This window comes from Daktulosphaira vitifoliae, unplaced genomic scaffold (genome assembly GCF_025091365.1).
Source record: "Daktulosphaira vitifoliae isolate Bord-2020 unplaced genomic scaffold, ASM2509136v1 Scaffold_4, whole genome shotgun sequence".
Taxonomy (NCBI): Eukaryota; Metazoa; Arthropoda; class Insecta; order Hemiptera; family Phylloxeridae; genus Daktulosphaira; species Daktulosphaira vitifoliae.
Genome location: NW_026099575.1, coordinates 35,520,010 through 35,538,999, shown reverse-complemented (window position 1 = coordinate 35,538,999; position 18,990 = coordinate 35,520,010). Strand labels below are relative to the sequence as shown.

General features: G+C 28.9%; 1 protein-coding gene across 2 annotated transcripts in view; it reads left to right on the top strand.

Annotated features, from left to right (window-relative positions):
* The window catches only part of LOC126905728 (probable inactive serine/threonine-protein kinase DDB_G0274821), a 45,944-nt gene that overhangs the window by 14,387 nt on the left and 12,567 nt on the right, over positions 1-18,990 (top strand). Inside the window, exons 2-3 of one of the 2 annotated variants that reach the window (XM_050685719.1) lie at positions 8,559-8,639; positions 14,234-14,314. The gene's annotated coding sequence lies outside the window, so the exon portion shown is untranslated. The remainder of the gene's footprint in view (positions 1-8,558; positions 8,640-14,233; positions 14,315-18,990) is intronic. The other variant, XM_050685720.1, reaches the window with a different exon arrangement.

Sequence of the window (18,990 nt, the reverse complement as noted above, 5' to 3'; positions counted from 1 at the left end):
TGTTGATAATGTTTTTAACGTAAATAATACTTCATTACTATGCAGTTTTGTTTTTTAATTTGAATCAAAAATTGTAATATTCTTAAATATTATTTAATTATACATACAGATGTTTAATAAATGACAATTGATTATAAGACACCTTAATAATTTTCTTTTACATAAATATAATAAATTTTTTTTTTTTAGCCTTTATTATAGTATTACCTATAATCATATAAGGACACAAAGATCAATTTTAGTCTCATATTTAGTACAACTTAAATAATTAAAAATACAATTATATATATTCAATTTATTTAAATATTATTCATTAACTTATACGTTATCGTTAATCATCATTAAAAAATATACGCTTATAAAACAAATTACAGTTTAATTTAAATCTAAAGACATTAAAATTTAATTAAAGTCTCGAATGAATGGAATTGCACCCAAGGTTCTAAATTTTCCTATTGATTATTGACAATTGTATTCGCACGTGTTCGTTATGGTGAAACTTAATACACAACTGCATTCGCCAATAATTAAATTATATTTTATGAATACCTATTATATGATATTATGAAATTGTGATCTTTACTGTACAAAGAGCAAAACAATATCAAATGGTTAATCATTTTAGGGTAGATGGCCTAGAAGCAGAACCAAGACCATGGCCACAATGATAAAAATAGTAATTGTTGAATGTCAGTACCGATGTCGGATTGATTTTTACTTGCTCTGTGAACGCAAAATTTAAAATATAATAATGTAGTACGGTTTTTAATTTAATTCCTTTTATTGTTATCATATACGCACAAATTTTTAGAGCGCGACTCAAAAACATCATAAACTGTTTTAGGTGCTCAATACAATATTACATTGTATTAATTTATAAAAGATAGTGCTTAAATCTATCGAAATTTTATACAGTTTTGAAAATATTTAATTATCAGCCACTTCTTAAAGAGGCTTAATTTTCACTTTATCCTCTAGTTTGCGTATACAAAAATTCTCTAGACTTGATAACACATTTATCATTAAAAAAATGCCGATAATTTTATAAAGTAGCTAACGGGATTTACACCATCGAACAGTGTCTGCAATGTATGAAAATTTGGCGGTTCAGCTTATAGTTATCATATACGCATAGATCAATTGTTTTCTATTATTGGTGGTCAGTACGTTTCCAACTTTTTTAAGTTCATCGACCGACCTCCATAGCAAATGTTTCGCAATCATCTTGTTAATGAGATGTCTCGAGAACAGCACGTCACGACTTCGCTAGTGAAAATTTTGAACTCATGAGTTTCAGTACCAAGTAATTGATTTTCTTTTAAATACATTTCAACCTTAATTGATTTTATAATTTATTAAGAAACACTATTGCTTGATGTTTTACATAGGTCGTTGAATATATTCAAATAAATGACTACCTTATTGTTTTCTAAGAGTGAGATAAAACGCGCACGCAATTAAACGTTTCCGAATTTCAGGTTTTTAGAATATCTCAAATTATAATGAGCAGAAAAGGTTATTGGCCTCAGTACACTAACCTGCTGTGTACTAAAAGTGAAAGCTAAGTGTTAATTCATCACCCACTAATCACTATATGCCATACACTTATACATATACGTTTAACACACTTTATTGAGTTATACTCACGACCATCAAAATTAAATTTTATATTTAATTAAAATTCATTATTATATTAAAATTATTCCATATTTCATTAACTTACTACTCAGAAATGTGCGTTAATAAAAAGAACGGCTACCTATAAAATAAATTTAGTGAGTACTAAAAAAGTTATTGGCGAAATTTAACCTATTAGTTTTATAATTTTGTTACTTAATTAAAACATTAAAAATAATGTATTTAAAAAGAAAACATTTAAAACTTAATAATTCCATAAAACCATTTTCAAAAGAAATTTATTCTTAATAGTTACTTTTTGGGAGGCTTTAACATATTAAATCTTTGACCGATAAGACATATATAATTACTATTGCATAAAATGCTACTATGACGAGCTAATGAAACATTTTCTATCTAAACTTTAGACATGTTGAAAATATGTTTAACCGGATGTTTAGAATAATCCATAAAATGTCCGTTAAAACCTTTTTTTTCTAAGCAGCTTAATTTACATAATAAATATAATGTAGGCATGTGTAATAAATTAAATTCTACTTTCTTAAGAAGGATATTATAGAATTATATGTGTTCCGGTTTATCATTTCTTTTCCGATATAACTATTATAACACCATATCGTATAACAAGTACGGTGAAACCTTTTAATAATCATAATTCTTAACAAACCGCTTTTGAACCGACGCGGCGGAAAAAATTAATAAATGCGATTGAGTGTGATTACAACCGTGAGACATGTAGAATTTAATAAACAATCAATAGTAAGTTCCGTTCTATAAAGACATTTCAACCGGTTATCACTGTCATCGAATGAGATTCTAAATATTTTGTTCCTCACCGAACAATTGCTTGTCCGAGATCGAACATACGCCCACCTTTACAATAATATTTCTATTCAAATATTTTTACAATATTCTATTGGAACTTTTTATTTGGTTCTCACTAAGCCGCGTCCGCCATCGTTGGTTAAAAAAACTATTCAGATTATATTGACGACATTTCACCATGCCCTAGATGTACAAGTCAAACTGAACCAAAGGGAATTTTTTCTGTTCATTCTTATTCTTTGAGTTCTCTCACGACACTCCGTGATCAGACACCACAGTAATACGAAATACTGAATTTTTTTCTTACGATGCGATTCAATTCTAATGAAATAGTTTTTGTATGTAAAAAAATTACCCTTAAATTGTGGTTTTATTTAAATGTCGAACAATTTATTAGAACCTTAGACACGATGTTCAACTGTTCTATATAATTTAAAACAGTTTGTATTTACGTTATTACTGTAATAATATCTTTACATAGTTGATTTGTGTTCAACAGAAACTCAATCTATTTTAGTAGTAAAATATAGAAACATAATGTATTTATTTTAAGTCAATAGTTTCGCTGGATTGGTAATGATATTTTGTTAAAGAAATCCATCATTTCAAGTTTTCATACTTTATGATTTTCACCTAAAGACTACTTATTTATCTAAATTCAATTGATTTATTGATGTTTAAAGTTCCTTTAAATAGCTATTTTTCAACATAAAAACTATGTTACTCTTTTTATGAACAAATATTTTTTAAACAAATATGTTTGTTGTCATAACAATTTTTCTTAAATCAACAACACAATATATCAAAACTCTATGATCTAGAACGGAACCATCGATGGTAAAACTCGTTTATTAGACTTGAAATATCTGAGCACATGGTAGTTCACCAGGTCAAGTTCTAGCAGTTTTAGTATTTCGTTAAACGAAACAATTCACCCAGTTTTTTTTAACCCCGTATCACTATTTCTTCTTAAGAAAGTCTTTTGAAATTTGTAGTATAGATTAGGCTCTAGTAGTTTAGAAGATAGTAAATGATTTAGATTTTAATTTTAAAATGGAAGAATTTCATAGGTATTATTTTCGTTTGTGACTAAATACCATTAAAATGTTTACACTTCCCGTAGTGGTATCATATAGATAATTATTTAAAATTTTAATAAGGCTTTTAATTGTTTAAATACTTTCTCGTAAATTTTGAAAGTTAAATTATCCATAAGTAGTATATGATAACTACGATAGAAATAATAATGATTTTGTAGAAAGCATAACTTATGTTACCCATGTCATATCAATTTTATATTAAATATCAAAGAACTAAACGATATTGTGGACCGATAACGTCGACTTTTATTCAATAGTAAGTCATTCTGAAAGTAATCGAAACAAACCTATGAGTTGGATTAACGAATGAGATTATCCACCCTGATAACATTTCCATAAACGCAACACAAACACGATGAATCGAATCGTTATCAACAGCTGATGCGTGGACCGATAAGATAGCGGTCATTTGACATGTCGTCCTTGGACAATATATTTGATATTATTTGATCGTTATTAAAACATAACGGTATAACGTGGACGTCCGGCTTTTTCAACGTAACCGCGGTTTGGTCTCCGGCGGGAAGACCGACAGAAGGACGGTCGTTATAATACCGAGTGGTATAATAATGGAAATAATGTGGAACGTCCTTGGGTAAGCAATCATTACGACCGTTGTAGTAGTAGCGGCACAAGAAGTCCTCACGCGTGTGCACTCATATACTACTCCCGGTGGAAGGCATAATGTTATACACAAGTATAAAAAATATAAAAAAACCTATTTACGCGGTCGTGGTCGTATAGTAAAGAATGGTAACGGGACGTGCCATCATCACCGCCTCACTCCGTCCGTATTTCTCCGGTCGACCGCCACCGAAGCCGTCACGGTCCGTACGTACACGCTCTGGTACACACGGAGAATCTCGCGGTGTCCATAAACATTTTTCGTCCGTACCCCAAAACTTGGTTAGGATTACTACTCCCACCGGCCGCTATTTGTGTTTGTCCATACGCTTGTGTACATGACTCAAAATCTAAAACGGGACTGTCTAGCACACAATATCCCACTGGGTAGACATTCAGTAGGATCATATCATATCACTGATCGTATCGTTCGTTTACACAATGTGTAATATCATTCTTTGTGCCGTAAACGAAACCATCGCTACGTTAATTACACAGACAAATGTTTTCTGAAAGCTACTCGCTCGAGTAGTACGACTTATTCCCTTGTACATTTTACTATTTTACTACTTGACCATACTTTGAAAAAACATTCAACTGTTTTCTTTCTGTGAAATCAATTGTTTTCGAGTATTGATTGGGACACAAAAACTATTTTTTATTTGTTAAATACAATATAGATAGCTAACAAAATCTATTTTGATTACTAGATGATGCCTTTTTTATCAGACAAAGAACGAGCTCTGAAAAATAAAATTCCTCTATTTACGTAACATAACCTCACTAGTTCACTTCAGAAGTTGAAAGATATTATTTAATTATACATAAGCGATAAATAAACTTGAAAAATAAATAATTTATTACACTCAATGTATTGGTGTTGTTCGTGAAAAAATATTTATGGTATTTATAATTTGAGTTAAAAAGTAGTTTTACTGTATGAAAACTAATTTGTTTCACCAAAATAAAAACAAGCATGTTCCCGTCGAAATTGTCGTCGTTTTACAATTTACCTTTTTTGATCATTTTTATTTTAAATTAACAGTATAATTATTTAAGTTTTTAATAGAAAAAAATTCGATCATTTTGTTAATTCAAAACATATTAAAATACAATTGTGAAACAATAAATTCGCGATAGTATCATTTGTAACGTAGTTTATTTTTACATTCTTTTTTTTAAATATTACTAACCATTTGTCTGTTGTACCTATAAATAGTACTACAAATTCCCTTTTGATACAAAAATAAAAACTATTACTCTAAATTTCAAATAACTCGTCCAAGTACATTCCTTTTTGTTCATAATATGAACGAACTACATAAGTGTAACAGCTTTAGTTGTTCATTATAGATAATGAATTATAAAATTTTAAACGAATATATCTATTATTACATTAGTTTGTCATTTGTATATTAATAAGCGCAAAAATGGAAAAACTACAAAGTACAGTTCAACATGCGTTCTATAATACAAAACAAAATCTATGAGATAGTTTTACTCAAAGTCGTTGAACAACTACTTTTTGTGTTACAACTGAATTGGTTTTCCATTAACTGTTGTCAAGGATATAATATATAAGCGGATGCTGAATAGTTAATTTAATTACTACCATTTAAACGATAAGTAACTGGTGACTGAATAAAAATTAAGTGTCAAAACATACGACAAACAAATATTTTTCTATAAAGTTTGTAGTCTGGAACCAGAATTTTGATTTATGAATGTTTGCTTGAAATCTTATTAGAACAAACCGTGTAGATCAATGGAAAATTTTTCGAATGTTGAATAATACGTTTTTATATATTTTTTAAATTGACTACAATAAATTAAAAAATAATTTGACCTTACGCCAATGACATAAATTACTATCGAATAAATTAAACAGAGTTTATCAATTAATTAAAATCCCCTGTACGGTATTTGGTCACTTTAAAATTTTTATAATAATATATTTTATATAACTTGTGTGACGCACGAACAGTAAAATTAACATTGTAATAATAATAATAATAATTATTATTATTATTTTGACATCAATTCGTATTCGCCGAACAGAGTTTCACCAGCCCGAGGATAAAATATTATAACGCGTTTGTGTGTGTTTGATATAGAAGATAAAAAATTTATATACTTCTTATGTTTTGTTACTATTGCCTGGTAATGTATTTACGTGCACTGTGTCACCAGAGGCAATCGCCTATCTTATGAGTACTAGCAGCTTGCGTGTTTATCCACCATAAGAGTAGTATATAGTTACACCTAAGGCCTTTAACAAGTACACACATGATGCTATTACCGTGTAAGTAATGTTACTAAAATTCTGTACTATTCTTACCTTCTTCTGGTAGCGCTCTCTGCCACCCCTCTTAAAAATAAGCAATTTGTCCAGCAGCTGTGTCATATGTAATTTTTTTATGCTATTATGTCTTACGGTCCTCTAATGGTCTTGTGTGACTAGTCCGAAAAAATGCACACATACAAGTAGCCGAAATACTTACGTACCTACACGTACGATAGCAATTATTGCCGACAAGTGACCTACATTGTCTGCTCGTTTAACGGATAAGTAGAAAAAAAATACAGACATTATAATACTGCTACTTTATTTTTGCCAAAAATAATTTTGAAAAAAAAAAACTACTACATGATTTCTCCGTAACACTACTCATTACTATGCAATTCATTTAAACAAAAATTTATATTGCGTCGGTATAATCGGCTGATCGTTTTTTAGCCATCGTATAAACCACTTCAACACCAATATAGGTTGTCTAGAAAAAAACAAGCCAATATAATTGAAACTTACTCGTTCATCGATTTGACATTTAAACGTTTTAAAGTGTCGACGGCCTTATGACCCCACGAGCTTATGAAAAACATAAACACCCAGTCAATAACATCCTAGACGTGATTTTATCTCTTTTCTATCTGAAAAAAGCACGTTTGGACTTGCCAATCAAGTTATTCACGAGAGACTTTAATGATCGTTACATTAAATATATAACATGGGATATAAGCTTTCAAAGAAAATAATATTAATTATGGAAGAATATCTCTAGTTATTAAGGTATAATTATGTTAAAAATAACCAAAATTCCATTTAACTCTTTCTAGTCATCCACTAAATAATTATATAATACTTACCAATGAATTAGCAAACTTTACATTTAGTTTCACAACTCAAACATAATTATTTTAAAATATAGCAATGTTAGACGCATATTCTCTTGGAAATTTTGTGTACTCATAAAATTAAAATTCAGCCGAAAATTATCGACATAAAATTTTTAAGTATTTAAAAGCTTAATTTACAGTAATATTTTACTACAAATAAACCAACAATATTGTCACTTGGAAATAATTTTTTATTATTCTTCACTGCAAAATTGCTAGTATAACACTACCAATTGTGTTAGGTAGTTTTCATATATTTAAATGAGATACTCAGTATCGATGTAGCTACCATAATAAATACTGCTTATTATTGTATATTATCAGTAATATTTAGATTGAGTATAGGAAAATAATAAAATCTTATTTGAAAAAATCCATTCAGTAAATTTATTTACATTAAGAATATTGTTTAGAAGTGGCGTATTTTTGGGAGTTCTTGTGGTCTTGGTCTCCTCGTTTACATAAAATAATATTAACATGGGTAGCGGAGGAGTAAATTTTCTCACTACTCTACGTTTTAAAATCTATCTGGACCCCCTACAATATTTTTAAATACACTACTGGTTTTTGGCAAGTTTAGTTCTAAACATTCTATAAACTACTAAGAGAATTTGAAGTTTGTTCATTTGAATAAACAAACATTATAAAAGGTTTTTACACGTATATTGTTTGACATTGGACAATGGAAATGTTTTTGTACGGGCAACAAAAGCGCATATGATTTACATACTGTTAATTGCACTAAGAACAAACAATACTCGATAAAGCTTTATAACGCATTCACAAATTCGGCTATGATGTTAATTTTTGCGTCGATGACAATGCACAACAGTAAAAATTATTATTATTATTATAATTGTTCTAGTGTATGCAGATACAGAGATGCATAGATTTATATTGTATTTTGCATGAAAACCATATAGCCTTACCATTATTTCCAGTGTAAATAGAGGAAGACGTTCTGTTAGCATAAATTTATGACGAGTTGACTAAATATTAATTTTTTTAATAAACCTAATAAATGCTTGTAAATATATGTGAAATGAGACACACGTTATAAAATTATAGTTCATATTTTCCAATTATCAGCATCATTCTTACAATTATGTGATGAAATCTGGCTTGTTATAATAATTTTTGGTTATAAATAATTGAAGAAAAAAACAGTATTACATTATTATGTTTTTTTTGCAGCTTGCCAAGTCATGTGGAACCAATCGCCATGCGTAAAAACATTAAATCAACGTGACTGTTGGCCATCAAACGTTGTTGCTGGTAAATGTTTGATAAATTTTAATACACTAAAACACTATATCTATTTAAATAAACGCTTATGATTTATAAAAAATTAAACTTTTTATAAAATATTGTATTATAAAGTACAATCACAATTAATATTAACCCAACACTAACTCTAAAGGTGCAGATAAACATGTCTGTGACCGATTTATTTTACCATAATTTGTTTTTAATGTCATAAAGATTAACATTTTATTTGGTTCTAATTTATCTTCCTTTTTCTGTTGTGTGAATTGTTTAGTAAAACACTACCGTATATTACGCATGTATTTACATTCAGTGTTGTGTCAGTCTTACAAACGAGCCAATCAAAACACTAAACAGTGAAATGTAGAACCAAATTAGTTTCTAATTAATACAGAGATCCAATTAACTAGAACACTACTACACAACAAATGCGGTTTGTTTTATTACTCTTATTAACACACGCAACGGCAGTTTAGTTTTGAATGTTGTTTTAGAGTTGGTCTGGCTAGGCAACATGAAGACTTCAATAGGTTATTAAAATTTAAATCATAGAAGGTAGGCGTAGACTAATATGTTTTGAAATCGATCGTTATCTTCGGCACAGATATTTTAATGACCTATGGATCAAATATCTATCTTGGTTGAATAACATTTGTTTTGAAAAGTATTAAAAAACACTGGAATGAAATAGAAATGCATATTATTTGCTTACAAATGCGATTTATACTATGTGTCACTGACTTATTAAGAATGCCTGTCAAAAACTTTATAAGCTTTTAATATAATTTATTAATTCAATTCTTTAGATGGCTACCTCGATTATATATTCCACTGTTGAAACCATTTTTGGAAAGCTTAGTCCATTTTATTTTGGCTCTAATCGCTGTCAACTTGTTGATGTCAAATCAAAAGATATAAGTACACCATAAAACATGTTATGCTGATACAAACTCATTTGTATTTTATAGTTACATATCTATAGCCGTTAGAGTGTAATACTATTTTAATGTTCAAGTTTAGCTTTATAATCCTATAAAATGTATGACGTACAATATTTACGATCTTAAACTTGTTCGCCAAATATTAGAAAAAAATATAAATTATTTCTAAATACGGCACACAAAATTTATTAAGAATTATCTCATAATGTTAAACGAATCCTTTGAGATATATTGCGGCTACTGACAAAAAAAAATCACGTACCTTTATACCGCAACACTTAAAATCTAATACGAAATTACAGTGACATTTATATGTTCCTATATTTGAGTTAATAAAAGCAATCTATCATTAATTTTGCATACATATAAAAGTTATCAAAGTGAGATATTTTTTAAAGAATTTTGATTAGAGTTCTGAAATAAATTGTGACTGTTTGAGATTCTTATAAAGTATAAAAATGGTAAACGATGTTCATATTTATGCACATATTAAACTTACAAAAAAAAACACAATGTCGAATATAATGTTTTCATTCATTAGAATCTAATGTGAACTCTATTAACAACATAAATGTGTACTTAGAATATAATGACAAACGTCCGGTGCCATATTTGTACACACAATTCCTATTTCGCTCTGATTTTGCAACAACCATTTTTCATAATATAGAAATATTTAATTATTCGAATCCAACAACAAAAAATACGCATACTCGGTTTATTGTTATTGTCTTTATCTGACCAACGAAATCTGATCGACCTATTGTATTCATCTATTGACCCAACCGTACGGCTACGATATTACGTTGTGGTATAATACAACTATATAAAAATTTTCTAGAAAGCGAAACTCTATATGGTCTGACGATTATTGATTCCCCATAATCACACAAAATAACAAACTCACCCACAGCAATTACGATAAGTATGGACATGGGATAGCATTCAGAGATGATAGAAAGTGATCGGTCAAGTTCTCACGGCGAATAGAATTATTCTGAAGTTTCGGTAAGCAACATTGCTGAGAATACTCTGGAATAGGTTATCTACAGGATCCGTTTTAAACAATGAATTAACTGAATCCTTATAGACCATTTAGAATATTAGGTATTTTGATAGTGAAGAAGTCAGATTATCATGATGAAACTCGGAGCTTTATGAATTATAATAAGATATTACGACAATAATTCAATTATTAAAAAACCGACGAGTCCGAATGAATGAGCGTTCGATACAATGCACACATGGACACATTTTGATAAAAATTTCGCATAGCTCAATAGTTCTATTTTTTTTTTTTTTTGCACATAATATAAACAATATGGCAATGACTTTTCGAGTCACGATTGATCATTGTTCCAATGCTCGCGTACGCATTAGTCATGCGGCATTACATCTGGGAAAAATTCGTGTACTTAATGACCTCGGCATCTCGGCACTCAACCACTTCTTTTGCATGATAAGGCATTACAAGTTTGCGAGTAATTTTTATTTCAACTACACAATTAGAATTACAAGAAAGCGACAAAAAAAGAAAAAATGATCAGGAATGAATGGAGATCAAACGCCGGTGAGAAAATTTACTTAGTAGAAAAATGTATTTTTTTTTTATATTATTTTTGCACACCAACTGCTGCACACGAAAGTACGCAAGTAAACACATTCGATTCAAAATAGAATTTCGAAATACCAACGACTGATTTTATTGTGATAAATTTTGTTTGGCCTACTAAAAAATGTAATGCAAGTATCTGACTTTGACGCAACCTTGCTGTATCAACCTTGCCCCCCCCCTCAGAGAATTCTTAAGATTACTTTTTGTTGTTATTTCTCTACCCCAGTTGAGTTTCCGAGAATAACAACCGCAATAACATGACAGTAAATTTATAATGTAATAAAAGTATTACGCTTTGCTCGAGTACGAGAGGGTTATTCCAAATACGTCTAATGACCTACCGAATTAAGAAAACATTAATCATCGAGATTGAAATGTCAGAGGCCGCTGTGATTGCGGTTAGGTGTGTGGGTACTCAGTTTTGCAACCTGTAGCAATTTCAATTGAAATTTTGGCAACAGTCCGTCGATACTTCAAACAACCGCATAGTTATATAATTATTATGTGTCGATCTTAAGAGCCAAATTTATGTAGAAGGTATGGCTTAAATGACTAATTGCAGCATTGATCGTTTAACGCCATTCAAATTGAATCTTCTTTTTGATCATACTATAAGATAGTCCATTGTATTAACATTATACAACATTGGTATAAAAGAAACGTTAATCAGCTATAGGATTGAGTGTTGTATAAATTATTTGCCAAATGAAGTTGACAGTAAAGACAAAATAAATCACATTCTATTGAAACCATGGCATCAAATAAAATTACTCTAGTCACCAGAATCTTTTGTAAAATATTTCCTAAAATTAATTTTGTTACCACCAGAATGAAAAATGTCCGTAAAATTTCTCATCCGAACTGCCATCAAACAGCAAATAAAAATCATGATGATAAAATATTGTGGAAAGTATCTACTGTTGGTAAATAATAAGAATCTGTGAATTTTTAAGTATTGACAATGTATAAAAATAGTACAAATAATACATTAATATGTATTAATATTGCTGATAGAAATTCATAAGATGAATATCGATGATTGAATAATTTAACTTGATTATGGTTCATGTAAAAAATGTACAAACGTGTTTAGACTCTAATGCAGCTTAGAAAATGATGTTTAACGGGAAAATATATTTTTATCTAACTTTAAGCCAATGTAGCATTCTTCGTTAGCCTCAAGATTTATTTTACTCCTACTATTAGTTCTGTGGCATTTACAGACGGCTTTTGATTTATTTATATGCAAATGAGAGCCAAGAGAAAGTCTCATTGATTTTTTACGTCTCCCAAACGAATATTGGCGTTGTAACGATAATTATTTTAATGAAAAGTGACTATAAACAAAAAGTATGTAAAAGTACACTATGTACGTGATTAAACGCTTGATCAAGATTTAAATACACTTTCGATAGTAAAGTGTGTCGGATTTATTATTTACGACATGAAATGGAAAACTACCAAAATTTTGCATTATTGATTAAGATCATAACTGAATATTGACATTTGCGTCAAAATAAAACTCTAATGAACTAGAATTGTACAATCCTTTAACTTTATGTAAAATTATTAACTTGTTCTATAAATGGATTAAATGATATCGGTTTATAATAGGAGTAGAAGTTGATAATGATATGAACAAATTATTACCATATACCTTTAATTGCCCTATTATGAATAGCTCCATAAAAAATATCATTATTTCGTGCCTGAAGTTTAATTAGTGCAAAATAAGTACTTTGTCGAGACAATTTCTATAAATCCTATAAAATTTACACATCGTTGTTTTTTGGAAAATTTTCAACAGTTCTTATGACTGATAATAATCAAATATAATAATACTAGTAATAAATTATTATAATCCATGACACGCTAATGACTAAAAATTGACGTCAATCCATTTTGGCTTGCCCGTATAATTTTGCTGTGCTACAAAAAGAGAAGACAAACGTAAATTGTAGCTTACAATACTTGTGTATAATCGTCTATCCGCCTGGATCATCTTAAACAGTTTTTTCTAACACTATTCGAAAGTCTTTTTCCACCGAATTTAAAAGTTTTTTTTCAAATAATTATAATCTATTTCCATCTTATTGTTTTTTTTTTTAAGAGAAACGATTATTTATTAACTTAAATGAACATTTTTAAGGGAACACATAATGCGTAAACTACTCTGTTCATGTCGCACATTGATTAACGTGCGCTGGGCTAAGAAGGTTCCAGTGACGCACTGCGTTTCTTAATTACTTCTAAAAAACTGGTTTTCAATTTTTAACCCAAAGTTCAACTGTAAGATACGTTTGCAAGGCACAGTAATGACCGTTCAACTCATCGTGCCAGTCGATGATTGACGACACGAGAGGGACGGACGTTGTCGTGACTTATCCGAATATATGTTATTAAAGACGGCAATTTTACTATATCATAAACATGGATATCAAATCTAGCCAGGTTTTTATGCGACCGTTATATTTGAGAATTTTGCATTAAGTCATAAAACTACGTGTGGGTGGGGCACTTTGACATACAATCATCTGTAAAATAATCGTTCAACGCAGCACGTTGTTAAATATTTACAGACCAACGACGATTTCAAACTTTTATGGAAACTTTGGGCAATTTATAACCGTGTCATCATATTGCTTCGTAACCAGTACATTTCTGTTTTAGAAATTAAACAATTGAATATATTATTTGTTTCAAGTAACCTATAAACAAACTACACAGTATTATAAATTACTATTTGATAAAAAAATCTCTAAGCCGGTTAAATAACAAAACTGTAAAAAATACAAATAAATAATTACTAGTGGTTTATTAAATAATTTAATTTATATGCTTAGCACAAAATTGTATAATACTTATTAATTTTGATCTCCTCAAAAAACCATTTTTTAGAAATTTAATTAACAATTTAACAAAACAACACAAATTTAGCTTAAAAAGTTAATTTATTATTTGTTCCAGTTCGTTAATAATTAATAAAATATAATGGCGTTTACCTACGTGAAATATTCATTATACAAAATTCGTTTTTATTTTTTTAGACACAATTATTATGCAGTTTAATGGACAGGCGTCGTGGTGTATATAACTCGAGCAGATTCAGTTGGTGCGCAATGTATCAGGTATAAGATTGTTTTTCCAAAGATATTTTGATACTTTAGACACTAATTAGGAAGTGTCGTTGTTGAAAAGCGGAGTTTTTTTAATTTATTAAAATAGTTTCTGTGAAACGGCAATATAAGTTGTTTTTCCATACGAGTAAAAAATGAGGAATAAAGTGTAGTCGGTATCATGATACCATTTAACAGTGCTGTATTAATTATGCGTTATTATAATTATGTGTGCACAGTGTCCACAGTCATACGCAGTTGCGTGCAGAAATACTGACCGAAAACCGCTTTTAAATTAGCAATAATTAGTGTATTAAAAAACGCTTACTCAAACAGAAAATTATACCTGGAGCACACGTACATATATCATATACAATCGTGCGTTTCTTTAAAGAATACTTGATTTACTGTATTAAAATGCACATTGCACCAGGCGAGTAAACCTTATTATGTTTTGGCCATCAATTTATCTACACAGATGTAATACTAGCGATAAAAAAGAAACAGATTTCTATTCTATGCTAATTTCTGTGGAATTATTGTTAATCCAAGAATGCGTGTGTAAAGCACAACGGTCGATGCGGATGACCGGTTTTTTCGGCTTAACAAAATATTGTTGCCACAGACTTACACTACTACAATTATTATTATTATTATTATTATTACTATCATCGTTATTATTGTTATTAAGTTGCCCAAACAAAACGGTACGTTGGCCCGTAGACTCGCCATTAACGTAAAACTGTGACACCGACGTGTATCTCAAACGAGAGTAAAGTATCATAAAATGTGAATGTGTATAATATTGGAATTGCCACCAATCATTTGCATCTTTTGGTGCATAAATCTTATACGAACCGACACATCTTCGACAAATTAAAATTTATGATTTAATTCGACATGATAATTTAATTCCAAGTCTGTATAATCTAAGTGTTTTCCGCTTAAATCACGATATTTTTTAAATTGCTCTACTAATGATTGAAAACATTTCAAAAATAAATTATTTTTTTCTAAATACAATTATTAACATCTCAACTAATCGTTTTTATACGTATTCTAAATAATCAATCAAATCAAATTCTAGTTTGGTGAATTTTAATGATATGTAATTTACTATTTGTAAATAATATTTTTAATTGAATCTGCCGTTGTCAGCAGTGTCGTAAATCCTTTTAAAAATGCCAAAAATCAATGTTATTATTTTGGAACATTTTAAGTTTAATTTTTACATAATAATTCTGTTGAACTTAACTACCCTAAGAAAAATTCTGGTCGCTTAGTCACTGTACGAGTTATACATGATTTTTTTATTGTGTATTACTTCATACTTTACCTGATATATATAGATAACAAATACTTTAGTGCTTTAAATACATTTTGTTCTGTTTATTAACAGATTGTAATATTCTTTTATATTAAAAAAAATTACATTTTGTCTTACAAAATCATGATATTTTTACTTTATTTTACCACATAATATTGCAATAATTATATTTTTCTAAAAAAAATGTTGTATATTAAAATTAGAATACTTAAAATTAAAATATTTAAAAAAGTATCTTTTAAAAATCAAAATTGTTAAGGTAAGTAAAACTTGTTAAAACGTTTGTTTTGTTTTATTTAAAAATAACTGTTTATTTTTCCTACCCTGCTTGACAGATCGGCAACTAATCTTTCGTCGCAAATGGCAAACACGTTTCAAAAATACATTAAAAACTGTATATAAATAAATATTTTACTTGAATTTCAAATTTATACATAAAATATACAGGATGCTGTCTTTCTGGTCGGTTATCGAAAAAAAACAAGTTATCCATCTGTTAATTAACGATGCACTAATTATTTAAATTTGAGAAAATATACATAAATTCTTAAAATAAAAAAATGTATTTTTGATAAATTTCTATAAAATTCTAAACGATAAGACTGTTTAAATATGTAAATTTTATTTACATTATATTCTATAGACTATAGACAAACTAAGTCAAGAGTGATTCAAACTACATACAATATCTCAGTATATGTTGATGCACTAATTTTATGATTGTAAACATCGTTAATGGTTTTTATGTTTAAGAAAAACTAACAAAATAAAACAGTTTTTCTTTGCGCTCTAAAGACAGTGATTTATGAAAATGCGCATGATCTAGACATGTACAATTGTTGAAGGCTAAGTAAAACTATAATATAAGTAGTTTTTGTTATAAAATAGTTATTATTTCATTTTTGTTGCAATAAAAATTCGACAATGGTTGGACACGGGGGCAAAAGATTTAGAACATTCTCCGAGGACAAGTGTCACTCTCATTAAACAGCAATAAACAAAATGCAAATATTACAATTAGGTCACCATATAAATTATTATGGTTTTACTAAAAACTGTTGCACTGGACCATAACATTGTAAATAAAAGGAAGTATGGGTAATGTTTTATTAAATACAGCTCATAGTATAAATACATTTGACTAATTACAAAGACCATTTTCATAAAACCGTTACATATCCTATTTATATATTTTTACCAGGCGTATTGTGTAGGCAATTGCGATGCATGAACACATTTTAAACTGTTTACTTAACGTACACGATTCTTGTTCAAACATTTCTTTGATTATAACGTCTTAGTACAGAAATAGACACTACACAATTATATAATAATTATAAATTCTTAGAATTAAATTTTGTATTGAAAATGGTAAAAAAATAATAAAAATAAAATTGGTCGATTATCAGTTTTATGTCAAACTATGTAATAATATAATACAGCTTTTCACAAATAGAATTCTATCCAAAAACTATAATATACAAAATAAAGTTAAATTAGATCAATTTTAAACATGTCTATACGTGAATGGAATCCTCAGACCAATTAATCTTTAACGAAAATTTTATTTTATATTAAAAAACATTTAACTTCCACTAGTTAGACAAACTGAATTTAGAATTTTGGAATGCTCTAAATTTTTGTTTTACGGTATTTCTAACAATGTTTTTGTATTATTCACCACTTTTAACTGTACATAAGTTTTATACAATTTTTTATATTATTTGCAAAAAAATCACTACATTATGTATTAGTTAAATCAAGATGTTTGTCGAACAGTTGGACAATAATAGCGATTTCCGTTATGAATAAAGATATTGACTTTCTCGCAAGGGAGTTATACATTATCCTTAAGATATAAGTAATTTTAGCATAATTATGTGATGTTGCCATACCCTAATATTTTGTCATTAAAATTTCACAATTTTTATTAAAAGCAATGTTTTATAGAAAAACAAAATTTATAAATGTATTACAGTATCGTCTAGGCTCTTATTGTAAATATAAAAATTATGGCAACAAAAAAATAATGAAAGCAAAATTCACTCTTTTCTAGGTACCTTAACCTCAATTTATTTACGGTACCGGTCATTAGTGTTGTCCGACACATTTTCTTTGACAATGAACGCGATTTTTACCATGCACATTTTCTCTCGTTTACTACTTTGATTTTTGTAAAGACCAGTAAACACTATTATATTTCTTTTTAGATTAAATCATTATATTTTCTTGAGACACAATTTACCCCGACATTGCCATAGCAATAACAACGCACAACTATTGTTATTTGATTACAGTGTAGTAAAGTAAATAAATAAAAGAAGCAAGTCGACCATATTCACTGTCGTGGCAGGCTGTTAAAGAGGACATCTCCACAGTACCAAATCATAATATGCCGTCTTATTTACTACTAGTATGCATTTAGTTCTGATTGTTAAATTGGCGACAAGAAGCTATAGTGACTAATGTTCAAAATCCAATTACAGTATTCGCATCGGCATTGTACAAATAAACTCTACAACACATTATTGTAGAGTAACATATTGCAATATTGACGATTTAGATAACACAAATGTATAAGATTGATCGTGCAAAAATAAATTATAGTTGTTGTTGTAATAAAGTCAATACGCGTTCAGTGTAAAAGACATTTAAAAAAATTACGTATTGTGATTTACGAGGTGTACTCTCGATTTTCGCGCTATAAGTCTGTACAGGATTTCAGGTTAAGGTCAAATGACGACTTACACTACAAATCACTCAACTAATTGAAAATTTCACATCCACAATTTAAACAGCTAATTTTAATTACTTTTTAAACGGAGCAAATAAAAAATGAACATCTATTATTAATTAATATTTTTGAAGTCTTCAATAATATGTTAAATTTTTTGATATTCATATACGAGTATATTATTATTATTAGGCCCAAGAGAGAAGAAGTACAAAAAATAAAAATTATTTTATATTTAAGAACAGTAGTATTGACGAGGATGTGAGATATAAGATTAAGTGCGGGTGGATCAAAGAGAATGAAGCGTCCGATGTTTTGTATAATAAGAGAATCCTAATGAGGCTAAAAAAAGTGCAGTGAGACAAACTATTTTGTATGGGTCAGTATTGCGTGATTGACAAGAAAGAGTAATGATTGAATGCAACAAAGATAAGAATGTATAGATGGATGAGTGGAGTGATGAGAGAAGATAGGATAAGAAATAAAATGTATGAGGAAGTATAGTTGTATGGTCGATCGTAGATAAAATGAGAAAAATAATTTTAGAGGGTTTGTTCATATTATGAGATGTAAGAAATCAGAAGCTGAAGGTATGGTATAGAAATAAACGTTGAAAGTAGAAGTGGA